The sequence below is a fragment of the Pollicipes pollicipes genome, unplaced genomic scaffold, assembly GCF_011947565.3.
Source record: "Pollicipes pollicipes isolate AB1234 unplaced genomic scaffold, Ppol_2.1 Scaffold_7261;HRSCAF=8764_pilon_pilon_pilon, whole genome shotgun sequence".
NCBI classification, from domain to species: domain Eukaryota; kingdom Metazoa; phylum Arthropoda; class Thecostraca; order Pollicipedomorpha; family Pollicipedidae; genus Pollicipes; species Pollicipes pollicipes.
The window spans coordinates 56513961-56521388 of NW_023597054.1; the positions used below are offsets into that span (position 1 = coordinate 56513961).

Sequence of the window (7428 nt, forward strand, 5' to 3'; positions counted from 1 at the left end):
TTTATGAATAGTTACGAAGTGCATCACGGATAAGCACAAATAATGTACTTTTCATTAATAGTTCATCTGTCATCCATAAAATTTCAAAAAGCATGTTTTATACTTAATCTGGTTGATGTCCTTCTCGTTGTATTTCCAGTCGTAGGCATACTTTCCATCTCCATGACAGCTGATCACGAACGCTGGGGGCAGTGCACAGCTACAATCGTTATCAGCATTGCGGGAAACGCGTATCAGTTACAGTTATATCAAAGAGCATGGCTGCTCGAATTTCCAAAGTACCCCTCTGCGGGATGAGGACAGCATTAAACCTGAATGCGACAACTTAGTTGTGGTGCAATACTCATGGTGCAGAATAAGCAGGCGGGGATGTGACCTTGTTACTTTTGGTAGTCGCATCAGCCGACATGAACAAATTATCAGCTACATAAATGTCCAGCAACGATGGTTTCGGAACCGGTAATAGATGGCTGCGCACAATATCGTTCCAACGGAATTTGACACAACCTATGCGACTCATGATGAATGACAGGTGCCTAAAATCAATATAAGCGTATTCTTCATTTCGACCTCGTTGCGAAATCGCAATTGCTTTCAAGGTCGCGCTCCCAGTTCCAGATGGGTTGAGCCGATCCCGCCCGGTCGCCCGATGCCGGCCGGTCGCCTTATGGCGTACCGCCGTGCCTGACCTGCCAAACTTGATTTGCTGCTCATCTAGAAGAAATCCCACTGATTTCCTGTTTGAGTGTCGGAAAATGAGGTCAAATGACGAAATAGGCCACGATGTATACCTTGTTAACCCTGAATCTTATCTTCGCCCATGTCTCAGAAAAATGCTGGTATTTAGCTTTCTGATCTTTTCTGAAACCTGATGCTCCGGAAAATGTTTTGCTACAGTGAAATGAAAAAAATGTGCGCCGTCCTCATGTTTGTTTTCTTCTTTTAGCTCCTTATCGATACTCCATACGACTTGGTATGTGGTACCTTAGTCGTAAAATTACACCCTTAGACATTCCCTCCGCGTATTTGAACGGGTGTCATGTTATGCTTCGATCGAATTGTCGTAAAATGACGATTATTTACATACTAACGTTTCCTGCAAATTTCAGCTGTCAGTAGAAGATACCCCTACCGGTCCAAACGACTGCACCAATAGCCATCAAACAAATCAGCAAACCAGGCGGCCCGATGTGGCTGCACTCACTTGTACCGGGCCGCGTATTCGTCCAGCCACGCAACAACCGACGGTCACCGTCTGTTTTTGGTGTTCTTTCCACCTGAAGGCGGTTTTTATCCGCCTTGCAGGCTTTAGTCTCTCGCGCGCCCTCATCTCGATCCTGTTCGCGACTGGTCTCTGCGCGTGATATGCTGGTCACGGAGCCTCCCATGTCATCCAGGGGTCCAGCCGTACCAACCGCTAGGACGAGTCGAGGAAAGGACGCACCCTATACCACGGGAATACCTGGGCCTGTGCTGCCCTCTGCATCGAAACCGAAGGCGGCCGTTCGCTCTGGCGACGCTGAAATACAAACCCATTTGCGAACAATCATGTTTCTCGTCTCCGATCGTGTGGGCAACGTAACAGGTCATCGGCATGACCATGAAGCGATACTTCGCCCAATTTGAAACACTTGTGCGCGGAAGATGCAACCTTGCGCAGACGAGGTCGTTGCAGGGCACTATTGGACCGCAATGTAAGCTTATTTCAACAGACATGACCATGGCGACATCGTTCAAATCACCCTTTATTCAAATCACCTTTTCACACCAAATGACTCCTTCACATCAAATCACATCACACAAATCACCTCCGCACATCAAAGTGTGACCTATACGACAATATTAACAGCCTAACCAAGTATAGGTTCATATTCCTGCGTATTACCTTGTTGAGTAGTTTCCATTGATTGACCCCGTTAAATATTTTTCTGGCATCCAAAAACTAGACAAACATAGGACTATGATTGCGCTGATAGTAGTTTGCAATGCCTTGAACTGCATAGATAGACATATCCGCCGGGTGGTTTGATTTGAAATCATACTGGCATCCATTAGTGCATGCATTTGCTTTGGCACGATGTGAAACAATCATGTCCAGAATTTCCAAACTAACACTTGAAATCACAATGGGTCTGTGGCAGGACAATAAAACACTGGGAACTCCAAAGTTGCACCTAGCAAGTACCAAAGCATACTAAATGTATACCAAAATCAGGTTTAAGACCACACTTGGGATGTACTAAAAGTTGGCAGTTCTGAGCCAGCGGCATCTTTGGTGTGGTTGTGGCGATTAAGTGCAATCGCGTCCATCAGTCGTAAGACCCTTAATGTTGTAGACTTAGGACAGCGGGCAGCAGCGTAATTTCGCAAAATGAGTAAGAGGATGGTTAAGCAGTGAAAACTTACCCAACTTGCCCCCAAAGTGTACCAACAAGCAGGATTTTCCGCGGATGTTGACCACTTTCTTCTCAAAGTTATATCTTACTCTGTGCCTATTCACACTATTGCTGGTTTTTTCGTCTTGTCGATACTTAATCGTATGGGGTTTTAGCTACATTACGGTGGCATGGTTAGCCTTCGGGCACCATCCCATTGGTGACAGAGCCGGGCGCAAATGACCAATGCAAATGACTAGCCCTTAAACCGCGGATACATATAGAGAGTTCACCGACCGCGGTCACTTGGATCACCGACGACTGGAGAAGCGCCAGGAGCCGCACGAGCTGGGTCGTTGGTGGGGTCACCTCACCACCCCAGCTCCACGAGCCGTTTCACGGCCACCTAACGACGGGGTGGCTTCCCGAAATCCGTTCGCATCTTCGCGGCGTCACGTGACAGCGTCCGGATCTCGGACCCCACGTGGCGAATGAAATTACCAACGAGGCACTGTAAGACATGTATTTGCAATGCAACCCGTCGCTATAAGCACATTGATAAAGTGGAAGCACAGCAAAAACGACGCTCACGCAGGTGCGACACGAGCTGAGTGGTTCGTGTTCTGTTCACGTGAGGTTGTCTCTCACGTGGAGTGTGTCGGTTGGTGGCTCGTCTGAAACAGGAGAATCGCTTGAATTGTGGCAAACCATACGGCGGTCGGCACCGCATTGCATGTGCTTGCCAGAAACCTACTCAACAATGCGATGAAGTCCACCAAATGTCAGAATTATAACAGCAGCACCAACTTACACCTTGCCCGTCGTAGCTTTGCCTGGATCCAACATTAATATCATGTGAGACCTTGTGGAGTCAACATTAGAGTAGCTATCAAAATGAGGACATATACTGATGAGATTTGCGACGTCGTTGTCACAAACGCGGATAATTATGTCATCCAGCCCCCAACTGATGTAATGAAACCGACTGGCACCAAATGTTGGCAAAACGAGCCGAAATTAATCTCACAATTCGAACAAAGCTGACTAGGTATGGTGGAAGCTACACAAGTATTCTATACTCAAACTAAACCATCTATGCCGCAAAATTTGTTTTTAGATTAAAATGCGCCCTTCAATCACGACTGAAAAATCTGAGTTAAGTCTCGGACCCGTGTCTCTGACATCGCTGTATTCGTGCACAACTCCAGGCCCTAGTAGACTGAGCTCAGTTCCCAATTTGAGACTGATTCATCTCAAAAGCTGGGCAATCTACTCAAATCTGAGTCCCCAAAGATCGTGAGTCCTTGCCTCGAGCTCGTTGCTGATACGTACATTGGACGGCGTGCATGTTGAGCCGCCAGCCGTTGCCTGTGGTGCCTCGGTCTGTTGTGGTACTCCAACACGACCGCGTTTGTCTGAGCAATGAAGTTCGCCAGCCGACCCGTCTGCAGCAGAGGATAACATAGCGGCTAGAGGGCATGAAGAGCCGTCACAAGGGCAAACGCTATCGGGGCCTCTCCCATGCGGCCCACCGGTGTCCATCGGGACCTCATGCGGCCCACTGCTGTCAAATCGGGACATCTCTCATGCGGCCCACTGCTGTCCATTGCGACCTCTCTCATGCGGCCCACTGGCGTCAATCGGGACCTCTCTCATGCGGCCCTCTAGTGTCGATCGGGACCTCTCGCATGTGGCCCACTGGTGTCAAATCGGGAACTCTTTCATCCGGCCCACTGGTGTCAATCGGGACCTCTCTCATGCGGCCCACTGGTGTCCATCGGGACCTCTCTCATGCGGCCCACTGGTGTCTATTGCGACCTCTTTCAGCGGCCCACTGGTGTCCATCGGGATCTCTCTCATGCGGCCCACTGGTGTCTATTGCGACCTCTCTCAACGGCCCACTGGTGTCCATCGGGACCTCTCTCATGCGGCCCACTGGTGTCCATCGGGACCTCTCTCATGCGGCCCACTGGTGTCTATTGCGACCTCTCTCAGCGGCCCACTGGTGTCCATCGGGACCTCTCTCAGCGGCCCACTGGTGTCCATCGGGACCTCTCTCATGCGGCCCACTGCTGTCTATTGCGACCTCTCTCAGCGGCCCACTGGTGTCCATCGGGACCTCTCTCATGCGGCCCACCGCTGTCAAATCGGGACCTCTCTCATGCGGCCCACTGCCGTCAAATTGGGACCTCTCTCATGCGGCCCACTGCCGTCAAATCGGGACCTCTCTCATGCGGCCCACTGGTGTCAATCGGGACCTCTCTCATGCGGCCCACTGGTGTCCATCGGGACCTCTCTCATGCGGCCCACTGCTGTCTATTGCGACCCTCTCTCAGCGGCCCACTGGTGTCCATCGGGACCCCTCTCATGCGGCCCACTGCCGTCAAATCGGGACCCCTCTCATGCGGCCCCACTGCCGTCAAATCGGGACCTCTCTCATGCGGCCCACTGGTGTCAATCGGGGCCTCTCTCATGCGGCCCACTGGTGTCCATCGGGACCTCTCTCATGCGGTCCACTGCTGTCTATTGCGACCTCTCAGCGGCCCACTTGTGTCCATCGGGACCTCTGTCATGCGGCCCACTGGTGTCCATCGGGACCTTTGTCATGCGGCCCATTGGCATCTGGTCAGGTCATTGTTGGCAATGAGACACGATGCTTCAGGCGGCAGGACGAGGGTCTCTATGCAGAAGTCTATGCCCGCCGGTGCCTGTGACGACGTGCGTTTCTACGTCTGTCCACTGCACACATTCTGAAAACCTCAGGGGAAGTCAAATTGAATGAAAGCTTGTATTCATCCTGCGATATACGTCGAGTTGCTAAGTGTCGAGTTGCATAGGCCGATTGCACTGCAAGGCCCAGCAGCCGTTTCATGCAAACTGGTCAAAACCAAGCGTCAGCTGCCACGGCCATTCGCGTGGTTTGGTTAGCTGCTTTCGCTGTCCGGTGGCAGCCAGGCTGAAATCGGTCTACGTGACGACTGTTCATAATCATAGTCTGCCACACTCAAGGGGCTGATCAGCCGTGGGTCAACCACAACCTCAAGGCATCCTAGGTCAGCCAGCTTTGGGGGCGATCACGGGCCTGCACTGCTGCTTTCTGCGCCGATCGTTAACACCCACTATTCAATATACGATGGGTGTAAAATGCAGCATAAACAGCAACGGGCGTTGCGATGACCTCGTCCCACAAGCAATTTCCAGTCTGCATGTGAGAACCACAAGAACGGAGTCTGTCTGTGAGAACGTTTTATGCCGAGCATGCCATACATTATCGCCGCAGCCCCAGGTATACGACGTTCACTTGCTGGGTTCAAATGACGCGTCAACGCCGTGAGGATTCCCATATGTACGCGGGGCTCGAGCCCACTCATTTCCGCAAAGCTTGACCGTTGACCTCGGTCGGCACTCACCTGGCCGCAGTGTGTCGTCACGAGGGACCCCTCTCCAGACGAGCCCACCGAGAACACGGACAGGTAGGTCGAGTTGCAGCCGCCCACTCTCGAGCCAAAGTCCACGGCTGCGGCCGGTGTCAGTTGGGTTTCGTCAGAACGTAGCTTCGCCCGGCCGGCTTTCGCCAGTCCATCAAAGCGGTAAAGCTAACCGAAGGAAAGCTCCATAGGACGATTCCCAGAAACGACAAGGAAGAAGGCACTTTGACGCATGGCTGTTGATGATGTTGGATGTGTGATGATTTGATCATGGTTGTTCACATGTTTGATGGTGCAAGTCCATGTCCGTGACTTTGGCATGACTCAAGCTTATGCCAAAGGCACTAGCGCAGTCTGGCCTTTTGCCGACACTCTCCCAACCTTTGACCATCAGTTCGGAAAACTTCGCGATTCAAAATTATGAGGATGTCAGTCACATACATACACAGATGCATGCAAAAGTCATGACTAAAATTTTACCTTTCTCTACAATGGTGACTTCGTAATTATCACGGTGGAAATGCCCTCACACTTTGTTCACACCGGTGATAGGTGGCATTCAGGCGGGCAGCCAGGGCCTTGGCAAAGAGAGGCACAGGATTGAGAAATGGCCCCTGTTTTGTGATTCACAATTGAGAGAACCCTTAATCAAGTGGCCTACTCACCGCCTGAGAAGTACAGCCCGAGCTTGTATGGCGGCGGCACGGAGAGAGACCACCGGCACACCGACTCCCTGGAGTAGTTGCCCGGGTAGCCTGGGCTGATCACTGTCGTGAACATGCCGTGGAACGTGCCGCCACACTGGGCTCCTGAGGATCAGGCCACAGTCAGTGCACACTGGGCTCCTGAGGATCAGGCCACAGTCAGTGCACACTGGGCTCATGAGGATCAGGCCATTGCCAGTGCACACTGGGCTCTGGAGGATCAGGCCACAGTCAGTGCACACTGGGCTCCTGAGGATCAGGCCACAGTCAGTGCACACTGGGCTCCTGAGGATCAGGCCACAGTCAGTGCACACTGGGCTCCTGAGGACCAGGCCATTGTCAGTGCACACTGGGCTCCGGAGGATCAGACCACAGTCAGTGCACACTGGGCTCCTGAGGACCAGGCCATTGTCAGTGCACACTGGGCTCCTGAGGATCAGACCACAGTCAGTGCACACTGGGCTCCTGAGGATCAGACCACAGTCAGTGCACACTGGGCTCCTGAGGATCAAGCCACAGTCAGTGCACACTGGGCTCCTGAGGACCAGGCCATTGTCAGTGCACACTGGGCTCCTGAGGATCAGGCCACAGTCAGTGCACACTGGGCTCCTGAAAAGCAGGCCACAGTCAATGCACACTGGGCTCCTGAGGATCAGGCCATTGTCAATGCACAGCGGGAGGACATCAACTTCAAAGGAGTTCAACATTCGCCGCGAACATCGTATCCATTCAAGCCAATTGTCTATTACGAAGAAAGTTGTCTGACACACACATTTATCAAAGTGGTACCAAAGTAGAGTGCCCGAGGCATTGGCTGCATTTAATATCAACCCGGAAAAGAGATTGCGTTGAGCGCACCAGTATGTACATACGTCGATGTGTGAGGCATTGACGTACGATGCGTAGGCAACACAGATGACC

At 52.0% G+C, this 7428-nt stretch overlaps 1 long non-coding RNA gene across 1 annotated transcript; it reads right to left on the reverse strand.

Annotated features, from left to right (window-relative positions):
* Positions 1 to 2880: 2880 nt before the first annotated feature.
* On the reverse strand, positions 2881 to 3759 carry LOC119111888 (uncharacterized). Its single transcript, XR_005095636.1, has 2 exons — positions 3708 to 3759; positions 2881 to 3049 (listed from the first exon to the last, which is right to left on the reverse strand). It is a non-coding gene; the product is annotated as an uncharacterized LOC119111888 (long non-coding RNA).
* Positions 3760 to 7428: the final 3669 nt, after the last annotated feature.